Source organism: Cervus elaphus, chromosome 18, assembly GCF_910594005.1.
Source record: "Cervus elaphus chromosome 18, mCerEla1.1, whole genome shotgun sequence".
Taxonomy (NCBI): Eukaryota; Metazoa; Chordata; class Mammalia; order Artiodactyla; family Cervidae; genus Cervus; species Cervus elaphus.
In genome coordinates this window covers 106,261,557-106,279,694 of record NC_057832.1, presented here as the reverse complement: position 1 = coordinate 106,279,694, position 18,138 = coordinate 106,261,557, and the positions used below count along the sequence as shown (strand labels likewise).

Here is an 18,138-nt window from a genome sequence, read left to right as displayed (position 1 = left end):
TTATTTTTTGACCTATGTAAATAAAGTCTGTCTTAAATTCTATGACAATTCCTTGCCAATAGGAAAAAAGGTAACTTATCAACCAATGTGGTATTAATACCAGGGCCTACTCTACTCTTCATCAATATTCAACTACCATTCTATGACTTCTAGACCAAGGTCTACAGTGGAACACTCTTCCCAAATATTTTTAATACCTTTGTAAAGTACTTCTTTTTTTTTTTAAATAAATGTTTATTTCAAGTATGAAAAGTAATAAAAATATGGAATGCTTCACGAATTTGCGTGTCATCCCTGTGCATGGGCCATGCTAATCTTCTCTGTATCGTTCCAATTTTAGTATATGTGCTGCTGAAGTGAGCACCATAAAATACTTCTTAAAAATAATCCATGCTATTTTTGACTGTTGTGGAGAAACACTGAGCATGTTGAAAAAAACAGGAAATGGATTTTGGGAAAGGCAACCCAGTAAACAGATTCAGTGTTCTGTGTTGTCATACCTACAAAATACTAGCTTAAACTGCCCTTGAACAGTGCCTATGAATGCACCACTCTTTTCTTATTTTTCATTTCCTTCCAGCTTCTGAAAAGGGCTTCCCTGGTGGCACAGTGGTAAAGAATTCACCTGCCAATGCAGGAGACATGGGTTCAGTCCTTGGGTTAGAAAGATCCTCTGGAGAAGGAAATGACAACCTACTCCAGTATTCTTGCCTGGGAAATTCCATGGACAGAGCAGCCAGATGGGCTACAGTTCATGGGGTCGCAAAAGAATCAGACACGACTTTAGCGACTAAAAACAAAAACAAACTTCATAAATTTGTAAAGATTCACTAATCTCTGAGGAAATATAGGGGCCAGTGTAATGCTGTGGACATTCAAGAAAGGGGCTATTTTATATCAGAGAACTGTCTTTATTTCAGGTCTTAAAAATAAATAAATAAACCTAAAAATCTTTGGTCAAAATTACTACATGTCAGTTCAGTTCAGTAGCGCAGTTGTGTCCGACTCTTTGTGACTCCATGAACTGCAGCACGCCAGGCTTCCCTGTCCATCACCAACTCCCGGAGCTTGCTCAAACTCATGTCCATCGAGTCGGTGATGCCATCCAATCATCTCATCCTCTGTTGTCCCTTTCTCCTCCTGCCTTTAATCCTTCCCAGCATCAGGGTCTTTTCCAATGAGTCAGTTCTTCTCATCAGGTGGCCAAAGAATTGGAGTTTCAGCTTCAGCAACTTCCAATGAAGATTCAGTGTTGATTTCTTTTCAGATTGACTGGTTTGAACTCTTTGCAGTCCAAGGAACTCTCAAGAGTCTTCTCCAACACCACAGTTCAAAAGCATAAATTCTTCGGCACTCAGCTTTAATTACACTTTCAATTACACTTAAATTGTTTAAGATGGTTTTGACATCTGATGTAATTTTTGTGTGTCTTATTTTGATACACATCAGTCTTGTGTAGATATTAAAAAGATGTTTCACATGTGCCTATAGTTTATGAACTGAGCAAATGACTATAATAATCTAAACCTTTAAGTAAGTAACCCTTAAGAAGACTCTCTGTCTTAACATATAGCAAAGATATTTTCTTCAAATTTGAACAGAATCATGTTCTTTAAATTGTTGGTACCAAGAAATTGAATGGCTTATATAAAGAGTTTAAGGTTATGCAATTTTTTTAACCGTTGCATAGCCATTTGTTGAAATATATTAGCTACTCAAAGATTCATGATTACAGTTAAAAAAGAGCAGTGCATCAGCAAAGGAGAGAGAGAGAAAGAGTGAAGTGGCACGATTATGCAGAGAGACAAGGAGAGGGAGTGAACATCATTTTTCAGTATCTTCTATGGTGTGTCTTCGTATGACTGAGAATATCCTTGTTTAGCTAAAACTGTTGAGCTAAACAGTTCCAGAGGAAACATTCTGCTTTGGTTATAATCAGATCATGTTTTTTTAGGGAACAGAACAAAGTGGTTTTTTACCCTGGAGATAGATAAATCTAGTTTTAGTCTGATCGGCTGTTTCATCTCTTACACCTAAGTTTCTTCTGTATAAGATTGGGATCAGTTTCTACTTCATAATTTTTATAGGATTAAATGAAATGTCACATTAGAAAGGTTTAGTATGGATCTCAGCACTTATTTTATTTATATATTTTTGTTGTGTTGTTGTTTAGTCTCTCAATTGTGTCTGACTCTTTGTGACCCCATGGACTGTTGCCCTACAGGCTCCTCCATCCATGAGATTTCCCAGGCAAGAATACTGGAGTGGGTTGCATTTCCTTCTCCAGGGGACCTTCCTAATACAGGGATCAAAACTGCATCTCCTGCCTTGGAAGACAAGATTCTTTACCACTAAACCATCAGGGAAGCCCATTTTTTATGTATTATAATTAAGTAACTACTATTAAAAAAAAGGCCATAAGTCTTAATGGCTAATCAGATCTCTGTATTAATGAATAGTCAAGGCAGAATAATCACTAAGAATAAAAAATATATATACCAGAATAATTAACCATGGGAATATCAATATAGGTGCAGATGATACATACAATGCAAAGAGGAAAAGTGAGAATAAAGAGGCATGACTTCTGGATGGCAAAGTGAAGAACTTCACAGACCCTCTCCACAATAAAACAATACAACTGGTGAATATTATTTACAACAACAATTAACAATTTCTAGAAATTACTCTAAAAGCATATGGTAAATGAAGAAACATTTATTTGAAAAAATCTACTAAATTTTGGTAAGTAAAGCAAGAATCTGTGGCATGTGAGTCATGACCCACTCCTGCTGTCCCATCTAAAAACCCTATTGGGACCTAGAACACATCTCATAGACAGTCATCAAAGATTATTGCTAATTTAGTTGGATTAGACTTAAAAGCATTATTTCAAAGGATAGAGTAATCATCTGGGAATTAATGGAGGCTAACAGCTGGGTGTGATACCGAAGAGGCAGACAGCATAACAAGGATATCAGGGAGATAGACAGCAAAAAAGAAACCAGTTAAAGCCACTGTCAGCCCAGGATGACTGTCTGAATGCCTAAGGCTTTGCCACCTGAAAACTTATGGGGTGCAGCTTAAGCATTACTTAGAGGGAAATTTATAGTGGCAAATGCCTACATTTAAAAAAGAAGAAATCTCAATTCATTAACACAACATTCCATGTTAAGAAACTATTAAAAGAAGAGAAAACTAAACTTAAAATATGCACAATAAGTGAAATAATAAAAATTAAAGTGGATATAAATGAAACAGGGAATACAAAAACAACAGAAAAATCAGTAAAACCAAAAGTTGGTTTTTTGGAAAAGGGAAAGAAAATTGACAAACTGAGCTAAACTAAGAAAAAAAATAAATAAATAAGGCTTCAGTTACTAAACTTTTGAATGTAAGAGAGACATCACTACTGGCCTTGCACAAATAAAAAGAATTATAAGGTAATAATTATATCTCAACAAATAAGATATCTTAGAAATGGACAAATCTCTAGAAAGACTCAAGAGAGTGTGACTTTTGCAAAAGTGGAGACATATGAGTCAGTGTAAGAACGGGCCCCAAAACAGTTATATTTATGGTCATTTGACCTTTTGACAAGGGTGTGAAGAAAGATAAATAGAGGAAGAAAAGTCTTTTTAGCAGTTGTTACTGGTACAACTGGATTTACTGGATATCTACATGAAAAAGAATGAAGCTGAACTGTTTTCTTACTCCATCCACAAAACTTAACTCAAAATGGATCATGGAACTAAATGCAAGATTTAAATTATAAAACTCTTAAAAGATAGTATAAAAATAAATATTTATGAGTTAGACAAAGCATTCTTGGATATACTATCAAAAGCATATAACAAAAGAAATGATAGGTCAAATGACATAAAAAGATTTTTAAGTTCTACAAAGGACACCATTAAGAAATTGAAAAAAATAACAGAGAATAGGAGAAAATATTTTCAAATTTTATGTCTGATAAAGACACTTGTATCCAGAATGCATGAACTCATCATAATCAAAAGAGAGCTAACCTATTAAGACAGTGATATGAGCAATAAGTACATGAGAAAAAAGCTCAAGATCATTAGCCATTAGGGAAATGCAAATTGTAACTCTAATGAGATACTGTTTCACAACTAGGATGACTTTAAGCAAAATGACAACTGATTACAAGTGTTGACAAGATTGTGGAAAAATTGGAAGCTTCATACATTGGTGGTGAGAATGTGAATCACCACAGCCTCTTTTATCTGACAATTCTTTTAGTAGGTTAAAAATAAAGTCAACATATGGTCCATCATATATTGGCAGAGGATGTTCTGCCATATGAAGGACCTTCACCATATGAGGGTGTTCCCTGTCCATTATCTCCCAGAGTTTGCTGAAACTCATGTCCATTGAGTCAGTGATGCCATCTAACCATCTCATACCACCATTCCTATGTATATATCCATGAAAAATAACTTCCACCTATATAAAAACTCATATGTGAATGTTTGTAACAGCATTGATCATAACAGCAAAAAAGTAGAAACAACCTAAGTGACCACTGACTGATAAATGGATAGACCAAATTTGGTACATCCACACAATGAAATGTCACACAATAATAAAAAGAACAAAGTACTGATACATGTGACCACCACGGATGGACTTTGAAAAACATGGTTGTTTCTCAGACGCTAAGCTGTGTTCGACTCTTTGCAACTCCATGGACTGCAGCACATCAGGCTTCCCTGCCCTTCATTATCTCCCAGACTTTGCTCAAACTCATGTCCACTGCTATTAGATGCTATCTAACCATCTCATCTTCTGCGGCCCCCTTCTCCTCTTGCCCTCAATCTTTCCCAGCACCAGTGTCTTTGAAAGAGGACAGTGAAAAAGCTGGCTTAAAACTCAACATTTAAAAAACTAAGATCATGGCATCCAGTCCCATCACTTCATGGAAAATAGATGCGGAAAAAGTGAAAACGGTGACTCTTGAAAACATTAAGCTAAATGAAAGAAGCCAGAAAAAAAGATCAAATATCATATTTGTTCCATATTCTTGGGCTTCCCTTGTGGCTCAGCTGGTAAAGAATCTGCCTGCAATGCAGGAGACCTGGGTTCGATCCCTGGGTTGGGAAGATCCCCTGGAGAAGGGAAAGGCTACCCACTCCAGTTTTCTGACCTGGAGAATTCCATGGACTACATAGTCCATGGGGTCGCAAAGAGTCAGACAAGATGGAACGACTTTCACTTTCCCTTCCATTCATAGGAAATTTCCAGAAGAGACACATCTATAGACATGGTAAATAGATTACTGTTTGTTAAAGGCTGTGGATGGAGAGTGAGGACCATGGGACGGGAAACGATTTATTAAGTTTACAGGGGATTTTTTTGGTACTGATAAAAATGTACTAAGATTTGATCATGGTGATGGTTGCAGAACCCGATAACTATGCTTCAAACCACTGAACTGTCGACCCATATGGTGAATTGTCTACAAAGGTCCGTCTGGTCAAGGCTATGGTATTTCCAGTGGTCATGTATGGATGTGACAGTTGGGCTGTGAAGAAAGCTGAGCACTGAAAAATTGATGCTTTTGAACTGTGGTGTTGGAGAAGACTCTTGAGAGACCCTTGGACTCCAAGGAGATCCAACCAGTCCATCCTAAAGGAGATCAGTCCTGGGTGTTCATTGGAAGGACTGATGCTGAAGCTGAAACTCCAGTACTTTGGCCACCTCATGCAAAGAGTTGACTCACTGGAAAAGACCCTGATGCTTGGAGGGATTGGGGGCAGGAGGAGAAGGGGATGACAGAGGGTGAGATGGCTGGATGGCACCACCAACTCGATGGGCATGAATTTGAGTAAACTCCGGGAGTTGGTGATAGACAGGGAGGCCTGGCGTGCTGTGATTCATGGGGTTGCAAAGAGTCGGACACGACTGAGAGACTGAACTGAACTGAACTGAACTGATGGTGAATTGGGTGACAAGTAAATTGTAGCTCATTTAAACCATTTAAAAGAAATGAGAAAGAAATTGACACAGTTCTGCATCAATGGTCCGAAGAGGAAGAGAAAGAGAAAATGGAAGAGAAAAGGCAAAAGTGAACAAGTTGGTGTGCAGAAAACTATTGATGGTTTTTGACAGGAGAGAAATAATCTCTGGTACAAAGTCAAAAATCTTGAAAAGTTCCTCTGAAAAGACATAACAATTTTCCTATGTAAGTATAAAAATTCTGGCGAGCAAAGCATTTCAAAGTGGATAGAAAAAAACCTAACACACTAATTTACTCTAGTTAAAAAACTATTATTTTAATTGTTCTATAATCATAGTTCTTATTTTTTCATGTTACCAATAAATCCAGAAAATATTCTTTTTTGCTTACTAAGTATGTCCTTTGATTTAAATTTGCTTTCATTTGTCATGATTTTTATTCATGATCCTTTTGCAAGTTCTGAATATATTTGCTTATTTATACTCACATCACTAGCAATAAGAATAATAATATCCTATAATCAAAAGTTTTTGTTATTAAATCAGCCTCTAATTTTCTTTAGAAGTCTATCTATTCTTGCTTTTAATAGAGTGATAATGTCTCCCTTTTAATCTCACACCATATCTCATATCCAACTGTCACAATTTGAACATTATCTATTCATGGACTTTACTATTATAATCTTAAAATCACAATCCTTGAAAGTCACTCTAGAAATTAGCTTGACCACTTCTTTATGTTTATCCTGGTTTTTACCTCCTATCTCATTTCCACAGATAAAAATTCTTTGTTATATCTTTTATTTGCTCTGATAGCTCACAATTTTAAATGATTCAAAGCAACATTCCATTTTCAAGAGCAGTGAAGAACAGCTATCTTCTTTTAATATTCTTTTATATATGTAAGTGTGTTTACTGTCATCTTTCAGACCTCTGCTTACTATAACCCTGACTTCATTTTATCTGTCAGTTAAAAAGACAAAATAGAACAAACAAAAATTGGTAAAAATCTGTACTTAAATGTGTAGTATGAAATAGATAACATTTAATGCAATATTGTATTAAAAATAATAGACAGCATTTGCTACTCAAAGCAACTTATTTGTTCTCCCATCATTTAATATTTTACAATATTACTTTGAGGAAGTTCTACTATTATCTCCATTTTACAACTGAGGAAACTGAGGGACAAAGTTATTATTTTCTCAGCACCAACTAAGATACTTGTGATTATTTTAACATTTAAAAATAGAAAAGGTAGATTAATACAGAAAACCGAAAACACTCCAAATAACTGAAAGATAGATCAAATAGCTGTTATTTTTGTAGCAAAAACAATCTAGTGAATCCTCATTTATGCATCATTCATCTTTAACAGCCATCAACTTTCTACCTAAACTTGCTTCATTTATAACATTTACTCAAACCTCTTAAGCTGTAAATATTAAATATCTTGATGCAAATCTCAGAATTCATTGATATCTTATAATTTTTGCATAAATATTTATTATGCATCTCACAAAGACAGACCTCCTTTTAACGTAATCACAATACTAACAATAGTCAAACAATACTCCTGTAATATCCTAAAATGCATAAGTAGTGTTCACAATTCCCTGATAAATCAGTTTTTGACAGTTTGAATTAAAATCCAAATAAGGTTCATATACTGTAACTAGTTAATGTGTCTCAATCTATAGATTTCTCCTTAATATGTAGTTTACTGTTATTTTGCAATCTGTTTGTTCAAGTAACCACTCACTCCCTTTGACCATGGAGCGTCTCCTCCAATCTGTATTTTGAAGAGGACATCACAGTCATGTATTTCAACAGATCTCTTTCACCAACACTTTTTGAACTTCCTGTAGTTAATTCTAGAGCCCTGATCACATTGTGGTTTTAAGCTTTAGCAAAAGTATTTCATGGGTGGTGTGGATTTCTTAATTGGAAAACTGTGTCTCTCTAGAAAATTGAGACTGCAGAGAAAAATCTACTACCCATGTTGTTTAGTTAAGATCAAACATAAGAGTGAATAGAGAAGAAAATTTTGCCTGAAATTTAACATGCAAAACAGATTCTAGACTATAGACAGACTTAAAAATACATAAATAAAAGTATTTCCTGGAAGCTCAGTCAGAGTTTACTGGGCCAATGAACATGGATGAAGCACTTTCCAAGCCTTAATTTAAAATCTTTCAAACTGACTCACAAGTTACAAATAGGTAGGCTTTGTTCTTTGTTCTCTCATGGTTTGTGCTCTAACATTCACTACTAAAGGTAAGTCCAGCATCATTTGTCACACATTTCTCAGTGACATTGTTTAATTTCTATAAAAGAAAGCATGAAATCAACTTTGAAAAGTAGTAAAGGGTACTGACAGTAAGAGCAATGGCAAGCTTTCCTGAGGAAAGAAGAGGCTAAAGAAATAGGATTTGTTAATAGTATCATAAAATGAGATTTTTTTTTTAACTTTTGAAAAATTTAAAACAAGGGAAGTCTATTGCTATTTAATTCTAATCCCAACAGTATAGAATGGATTGCAAGAGAAAAAACCATTAGTCATAAATTTTGTAGGCTTCCATCTTCCTACCTAGGAGATATGCAGCTCCTATTTTTGGCCAAACTGACTCTTGTTAAATCTGAAATTAATGGATTTGTATGAAATAAGAGATCAGGGGATGGTATTAAAACATGATCCTGGGGGAAGAATACCCTTGCAGTATGAATTGCTTTTATATGTCATGGATATTTTTCCTCTCTTCTCATCCAAAATTCATATGGAGCCCTGGTAATGTCATCTCAGTCAGCGTGTTGGCAAAATAGAGATTTTTATGCAGGTTTGTATAGCAATCAACTATCTATTAGACTCTTCCTTCCATCACATTCTTTCATCTGTATTCTTTACATTGGAAGATGACTCTCAATCTTCACTCTGCCTTTCTATTCCTTTTAGGGATTTTTTTTTCCCCCAATGGCATGGAGCTCTCTGGTATGTGAATCTGACTGTGTAAAAGTAAAGTTCATGTTCAACTGTTTAGCTGAATCAGAGGAACAGGGGGGTCTCGGCGTTAGAACTATCCATGGTTTTGATGGAATGTAACCACTATAAAGTACAGTATTTTAGCACATGGTACTTTTTATTCAAAAGACATAAAGGTTGCTGGATATAGTAAAATTAATAAAGTCTTTGAGATCTAGAGTTGAGGTTTATAGCTCAGATCCATAACATGAATTGGCATGTCTCTTACTCTTAATTTAAGAGTGTTTCCTCAAAAGTAAAAAATGAAAAAAACTTCATGTTTTTCTGGCAAAGTATTAATATCACATTAAATGTCTATAAAATTATGAATTAAAAATCACATTATATATATATAACATATAGTATTCAATATATTATATATATACACAGTCTTAACTTTTCATGGTATTATAGAACCATAAAAATAACCATGCAAGCTGAAACCGGGAAAATGTTAATAATATATGGGTAAAATGTAATTTTCTTTAAAAGTTTTGTTGATATTAAAAACTGCTTTACATTTCCCCTGAAATCAGGAACAAGACAAGGGTGCCCACTCTCACCACTACTATCCAACATAGTGTTGGAAGTTTTGGCCACAGCAATCAGAGCAGAAAAAGAAGTAAAAGGAATCCAGATAGGAAAAGAAGAAGTGAAACTCTCACTGTTTGCAGATGACATGATCCTCTACATAGAAAACCCTAAAGACTCTACCAGAAAATTACTAGAGCTAATCAACGAATATAGTAAAGTTGAAGGATATAAAATTAACACACAGAAATCCCTTGCATTCCTATATACTAACAATGAAAAAACAGAAAGAGAAATTAAGGAAACAATACCATTCACCATTGCAACAAAAAGAATAAAATACTTAGGAGTATATCTACCTAAAGAAACAAAAGACCTATACATAGAAAACTATAAAACACTGATGAAAGAAATGAAAGAGGACACAAACTGATGGAGAAACATACCGTGTTCATGGATTGGAAGAATCAATATTGTCAAAATGGCTATTCTACCCAAAGCAATCTATAGATTCAATGCAATCCCTATCAAGCTACCAACGGTATTTTTCACAGAACTAGAACAAAGAATTTCACAATTTGTATGGAAATACAAAAAACCTCGAATAGCCAAAGTAATCTTGAGAAAGAAGAATGGAATTGGAGGAATCAACCTGCCTGACTTCAGACTCTACTACAAAGCCACAGTCATCAAGACAGTATGGTACTGGCACAAAGACAGAAATATAGATCAATGGAACAGAATAGAAAGCCCAGAGATAAATCCACGGACCTATGGACACCTTATCTTTGACAACGGAGGCAAGGATATACAATGGAAAAAAGACAACCTCTTTAACAAGTGGTGCTGGGAAAACTGGTCAACCACTTGTAAAAGAATGAAACTAGAACACTTTCTAACACCATACACAAAAATAAACTCAAAATGGATTAAAGATCTAAATGTAAGACCAGAAACTATAAAACTCCTAGAGGAGAACATAGGCAAAACACTCTCTGACATAAATCACAGCAAGATCCTCTATGACCCACCTCCCAGAATATTGGAAATAAAAGCAAAACTAAACAAATGGGATCTAATGAAACTTAAAAGCTTTTGCACTACAAAGGAAACTATAAGTAAGGTGAAAAGACAGCCGTCAGATTGGGAGAAAATAATAGCAAATGAAGAAACAGACAAAGGATTAATCTCAAAAATATACAAGCAACTCCTGAAGCTCAATTCCAGAAAAATAAATGACCCAATCAAAAAATGGGCCAAAGAACTAAACAGACATTTCTCCAAAGAAGACATACAGATGGCTAACAAACACATGAAAAGGTGCTCAACATCACTCATTATTAGAGAAATGCAAATCAAAACCACAATGAGGTACCATTACACGCCAGTCAGGATGGCTGCTATCCAAAAGACTACAAGCAATAAATGCTGGAGAGGGTGTGGAGAAAAGGGAACCCTCTTACACTGTTGGTGGGAATGCAAACTAGTACAGCCACTATGGAAAACAGTGTGGAGATTCCTTAAAAAACTGGAAATAGAACTGCCATATGACCCAGCAATCCCACTTTTGGGCATACACACTGAGGAAACCAGATCTGAAAGAGACACGTGCACCCCAATGTTCATCGCAGCACTGTTTATAATAGCCAGGACATGGAAGCAACCTAGATGCCCATCAGCAGATGAATGGATAAGGAAGCTGTGGTACATATACACCATGGAATATTACTCAGCTGTCAAAAAGAATTCATTTGAATCAGTCCTAATGAGATGGATGAAACTGGAGCCCATTATACAGAGTGAAGTAAGCCAGAAAGATAAAGAACATTACAGCATACTAACACATATATATGGAATTTAGAAAGATGGTAATGATAACCCTATATGCAAAACAGAAAAAGAGACACAGAAATACAGAACAGACTTTTGAACTCTGTGGGAGAATGTGAGGGTGGGATGTTTCAAAAGAACAGCATGTATACTATCTATGGTGAAACAGATCACCAGCCCAGGTGGGATGCATGAGACAAGTGCTCGGGCCTGGTGCACTGGGAAGACCCAGAGGAGTCGGGTGAAGAGGGAGGTGGGAGGGGGGATCGGGATGGGGAATAAGTGTAAATCTATGGCTGATTCATATCAATGTATGACAAAACCCACTGAAATGTTGTGAAGTAATTAGCCTCCAACTAATAAAAAAATTAAAAAAAAAAATAAACTCAAAATGGATTAAAGATCTAAATGTAAGACCAGAAACTATAAAACTCCTAGAGGAGAACATAGGCAAAACACTCTCCGACATAAATCACAGCAAGATCCTCTATGACCCACCTCCCAGAATATTGGAAATAAAAGCAAAACTAAACAAATGGGACCTAATGAAACTTAAAAGCTTTTGCACTACAAAGGAAACTATAAGTAAGGTGAAAAGACAGCCCTCAGATTGGGAGAAAATAATAGCAAATGAAGAAACAGACAAAGGATTAATCTCAAAAATATACAAGCAACTCCTGAAGCTCAATTCCAGAAAAATAAATGACCCAATCAAAAAATGGGCCAAAGAACTAAACAGACATTTCTCCAAAGAAGACATACAGATGGCTAACAAACACATGAAAAGATGCTCAGTATCACTCATTATCAGAGAAATGCAAATCAAAACCACAATGAGGTACCATTACACGCCAGTCAGGATGGCTGCTATCCAAAAGTCTACAAGCAATAAATGCTGGAGAGGGTGTGGAGAATAGGGAACCCTCTTACACTGTTGGTGGGAATGCAAACTAGTACAACCGCTATGGAAAACAGTGTGGAGATTCCTTAAAAAACTGGAAATAGAACTGCCATATGACCCAGCAATCCCACTTCTGGGCATACACACCGAGGAAACCAGATCTGAAAGAGACACATGCACCCCAATGTTCATTGCAGCACTGTTTATAATAGCCAGGACATGGAAGCAACCTAGATGCCCATCAGCAGATGAATGGATAAGGAAGCTGTGGTACATATACACCATGGAATATTACTCAGCCATTAAAAAGAATTCATTTGAACCAGTCCTAATGAGATGGATGAAACTGGAGCCCCTTATACAGAGTGAAGTAAGCCAGAAAGATAAAGAACATTACAGCATACTAACACATATATATGGAATTTAGAAAGATGGTAACGATAACCCTATATGCAAAACAGAAAAAGAGACACAGAAATACAGAACAGACTTTTGAACTCTGTGGGAGAATGTGAGGGTGGGATATTTCAAAAGAACAGCATGTATACTATCTATGGTGAAACAGATCACCAGCCCAGGTGGGATGCATGAGACAAGTGCTCGGGCCTGGTGCACTGGGAAGACCCAGAGGAATCGGGTGGAGAGGGAGGTGGGAGGGGGGATCGGGATGGGGAATACGTGTAAATCTATGGCTGATTCATATCAATGTATGACAAAACCCACTGAAATGTTGTGAAGTAATTAGCCTCCAACTAATAAAAAAAAAAATTAATTAAAAAAAAAATTTTGCTCTTAACCATCAAAAAAAAAAAAACTGCTTTATTCTTGGTTATAAATGTATAGAAAAAATGAAAAAAATAACAAAATTAGTATTTCCTTATTATACTGTGATTTAAAATATTAGAAGAATTATGAATGAATATTGAAATGCTTTATTCCTTTGTTAATAATAAACATTATCTATGTATACCTATGGCTAATTCATGTTGAGGTTTGACAGGAAACAGCAAAATTCTGTAAGGCAATTATCTTTCAGTAAAAAATAAATTAAAAAAATAACAAACATCATCAAGAATAGATTTTTGGGGGGCTGCAGCATGAAGCATGGGGGATCTTCATTCCTTACCAGGGATGGAAGCCAGGCCTCTGAAATGGAAGTGTGGAGTTCTAGACACTGGCTGTTGTTCAGTTGCTCAGTCATGTCTGACTCTTTGCAACCCATGGACTGTAGCACACCAGGCCTCCCTGTCCCTCACCATCTCCCAAAGTTTCTCCAAGTTCATCTCCATTGCATCGGTGATGCCATCCAGCCATCTCATTCTCTGACACCCTCTTGTACTTTTGTGCTCAATCTTTCCCAGCATCTGGGACTTTTCCAATGAGTCATTTGCATCACATGATCAAAGTACTGAAGCTTCAGCTGCAGCATCAGTTCTTCCAGTGAGTATTCAGGGTTGATTTCCCTTAAGATTGACTGGTGTGATCTCCTTGCAATCCAAGGGACTCTCAGGAGTCTTCTCCAGCACCACAGTTCAAAGGCATCCATTCTTTGGCACTCTGCCTTCTTTATGGTCCAGCTCTCACAACTGTACGTGACCAGTGGGAACACCATATCCTTGACCCGTCAGACCTTTTCAGGCAGATTAATATCTCTGGTTTTCAACACACTGTCTAAGTTTGTCACAGCTTTCCTGCCAAGAAGTAATTATCTTCTGATTTGATGGCTGTAGTCACCATCTGCAGAGACTTTAGAGCCCAAGAAGAAGAAATCTGTCATTGCTTCCACCTTTCCCCCTTCTATTTGCCATGAAGTAATGGGGTCAGATGCCATGATCTTAGGTTTTTTAATATTTAGTTTTAAGTTGGCACTTTTACTCTCCTCCTTCACCCTCAAGAGGCTCTTTCTGACATTAGAGTGGTATCATCCATGTATCTGGGGTTGTTCATGTTTCTCCCACCTATCTTGATTCCAGCTTGTAATTCACCAAACCCAGCATTTCTCATGATGTGCTCAGCATATAGGTTAAACAAACAGGATGACAGTAGATATAGCCCTGTCATACTCCTTTCTCAATCCTGAACCCATAAGTTGTTCCACACAGGAATCTGTTGCTTCTTGACCCGCATACAGGTTTCTCAGGAGACAGGTAAGATGGTCCAGTATTCCCATCTCTTTAAGATCTTTCCACAGTTTGTTATGGTCCACTTAGTCAAAAGCGTTAGCATAGTCGATGAAACAGAGGTAGATGTTTTTCTGGAATTCCCTTGTTTTCTCTGTGATTGAGCGAATGTTGGCAATTTGATCTCTGGTTCCTCTGTCTTTTCTAAACCCAGCTTGGATGTCTGGAAGTTCTTGGATCATATAATACTGAAGCCTAGCATGCAAGACTTTAAGCATGACCTTACTAGCGTGGGAAATGAGTGCAATTGTTCCATGGTTTGAACATTCTTTAGTACTACCCTTCTTGGAAATTGGGATAAGAATTGACCTTTTCCAGTCCTGTGACCACTGCTAGGTCTTTTGAATTTTCTGACATATTGAGTGCAGCGCTTTGATCACCAGATAATTCCCTATCAAGGAATAGTGCTTGAATAGTGTTTGCTTTCTTGTGTAACATTTGATTCAGAGTGAGTATCTTTTCAGGACTTGGGTGAATAGTCATTCTCCTTTTTTAGTTTGGATTAACTTCCAAAATTTTATTCTTCACATTTTCAATGTCATGTAATATCTTAGAGTCCCTTCAATGTGTAAGATGGGCCAATGTCACTTGCCAATGTCACACCCTTTTTTTCATTACAACTACTTCTCAATTTTCTCCTGCCATTATTACTTTGTATTTCTAGGCTACTCTTTCATCTTGTTGATCAATTTCCTCTTTTGATTTTTGTAAAATGTCACATGGGTTTATCAATGGGAGAGAAAAAGGAAATGTAAGTAAAAACTTTCCTATGTGTAAACAGATGTGAAATGACCAATTACCTATTGATTGTGAAAGAAATAACATAGTTGGTAGCTGATCATTTGTTTTGATTTGTTGGTATGTGGACTGAAAAGCTAGTGGTGAGGTTTGTATTTTACACATTACTCACAGAAAATAAACTGTGGTACTAAAATTTGAACTGTGTTGTTGGAGGGCTAGTATGTTTTAATTAAACCATGGTAACAAAAATGCATGTATGTCAAATCATGCAAAGTGAGTGCTGTCTGTATATGATAAAGATAGTTTATTCAGTTTCTTTTGAGGTGTTATTTATTACACGTAACTTTATTAACTTGGACTTAAGAATTAATTTGCCTTCACAGACCAGATTGATACCAATAAAAGTACCAGTTATACTGATACAACAGAAAGTTCTGTTTTTCCATGTTGGCTCTTATCTCTTTACAGATTTTGTGTTAGCTTTTTGCTCTGTTGACTTAATATCTCTGATGGGTCAAGAAAATCCTTTGAATTGCTATTTGTTCAGCTTTTTTTCTTGTTGTAAGGATAGGAGCAGACTGCTTTCAAGTTTTCTTCTTCTCTGAGTAAAAATGAGATACCTATATAGGACTCGAAGCAGTACGCCATAGAGTCTCCTTTGACAGAAAGAGGAGACACTGAGCACATTACAGGGTATTGACTCCTGAAGCATGGTTTTTAATTGGGTAATACTGGGCAAAACATAAGTATCTATGGACAAATAAACTGTAATAAAGTTTATACAACAATGAACTGAATAAAATAAATTCATACACATATAAAATTAAAAGACCTAAGAAATGTGTCTTCAGATGAAAAGGATACAGAAAAATACTGAAGGAAGCATTTGCAATATGCATTGAGATAAATGTACATATAAAGCAACATTCGATACCTATTTTTTTTCACATAGATATCTATATAGTAGTAAAAATAGTAAGGACTTAGAGGTTAAGTGCAACTTATTTATAAATTTTGTAAAATTAATTTGCAAAATTTCATGTATCTTTTGACTGAATTAATTTCCAAGAAATGTAACACCAAGGAGGAGATGACATTGACTTGCACTCTCCTGCCACATCCCAAACGCCTAGAGAATACATACTTTCCTTTTCCATTTTCTTGATTTGGCTTGGAAACCTTCATGCTCTCCCACCATTTTTTGTTTGTCTTTAACAAAATGTCAGTGGTACTTACTTCTTCCTAATATCCTGACAGGATCCCTATTAGCAAACGGTATTACCCACCACTTCGCAAACCAATGCATTTGCTCTTGCCAGTCCTTCTGCCCAGCACACAGTCTTTTCCATATCAACCGACTTCATTTTTTTTGCTACATTTTTTATACTTGATCTTTAAAAAAATATTCTGCTTTATTCTCCCAGCAAGCGTGATACTTTACTGTTATAAAGCATCAATTATTTGTTTATACTCTCTACTTTGCTCCTTTGTTTGATATTGCATTTTCTACTTCTCTTCTTTTATGAGCCCTTAAATAACACACTACAGAAAAGCCATCTATTTGGATGGCCCCTCCTTCCTCTGTTTCATCTCTTTAGGTGCTAATGAACTCTCTGTTCAGTGCTTAATGATGGCCATTGGCTCTGTCATCCTTTTAGGGCTCTAATATTGAAAAGGAAATCTAAATTAAACGAACTGAACTCTGGATTATGGTTTATCATGATGTCACACTATACTAAGAGATAAAAAAATCCAAATTTTTAATTTTAAATGGTGGTAGAACTGACTACTACATTTTATGAAAAAACATTTACTCATTGAAATAATACATATAATAGTTACACTACATTACACTTTATATCAAGATCATGAGGTTTGTTTTTCACTTTTGTTTGAGAAAATTTCATTTGCTATAGTTCGTTTGTATGACATTGTCAGCTTAGAATGGATTAGAAGTAATACACATGATAAAATATTGGAACCATTTCCCTCTTGGTTTCTGTTTAATGTTGAAAATATGAAATAAGAGGCAGTTTCAACTTCTTTCCCTTACACTCACACATCCCAGGCTGTCAGTTTAGGCTCTGGTCCAAGGTATGCTGGAAATTCAAGCTGACTTGGGAGCCTTTGGACCACTGCAATGCTTTTTCTATCCAATTTACAGAAACATTCATGCCTAAGGCCCTTAGCCTGCAAAAGCTAATTTGGGATTGATGTGACAGGAACTCTAAGCTTTTGCTGGGAAAGTAAGAAATAAAACATGCAATAGAAGCAGAGAATGAAAAAGATTAAAGCAGTACATACTGACTTTCCCTATGCTACCTCCATTTTTTATCTAGTCTTTGCTTTTTCTTATATTTGGTTTTGGATTTAGTTTATCTATCCATAAATTTTTATTTTCATATATAAAGTTTCATTAAATATTTTTATAGTGATAATCAAATGAAAAATATTAATACCACAATGGCAATGTAACACAGTGTCTAATCTTGGCTATTGAGTAAGAAACATAAATTCAAGGCAGTGGTCTGAGTTCAATTAGCTATGTGACCTCGGAAAAATTATTTAACAATCCTAGACTCAGGTTCTGCATTTATGAAATGGGGATTATAATAACACCCAAGTCATAACATCACTGATTTAATGGACATGAGTTTGAGCAAGCTCCGGGAGATGGAAGGACAGGGAAGCCCAGCGTGCTGCAGTCTATGGGGTTGCAGAGAGTTGGACATGACTGAGAAACTGAACAACAACAAAGTCATAATATTACTGTATCTTTATGCTGAGAATAGGCCACCTCATTTCCCCTTCCTTCACTCAAAGAACAACATTTCAATTCTCCCAGTTCTGCTCTGTACCCCCAAAGAATTGTTCCCCAAGGGTTTAATTATATGGGATTCCTTTTCTTTTGTCTTTAACTAGAGTTAGTTAAGGAGAAACATAGCAGGATATCTAAG

At 36.0% G+C, this 18,138-nt stretch overlaps 1 non-coding gene across 1 annotated transcript; it reads right to left on the bottom strand.

Moving 5' to 3' along the window:
• Positions 1-257: 257 nt before the first annotated feature.
• On the bottom strand, positions 258-364 carry LOC122674947. The gene has a single exon (XR_006335110.1). It is a non-coding gene; the product is annotated as a U6 spliceosomal RNA (small nuclear RNA).
• Positions 365-18,138: the final 17,774 nt, after the last annotated feature.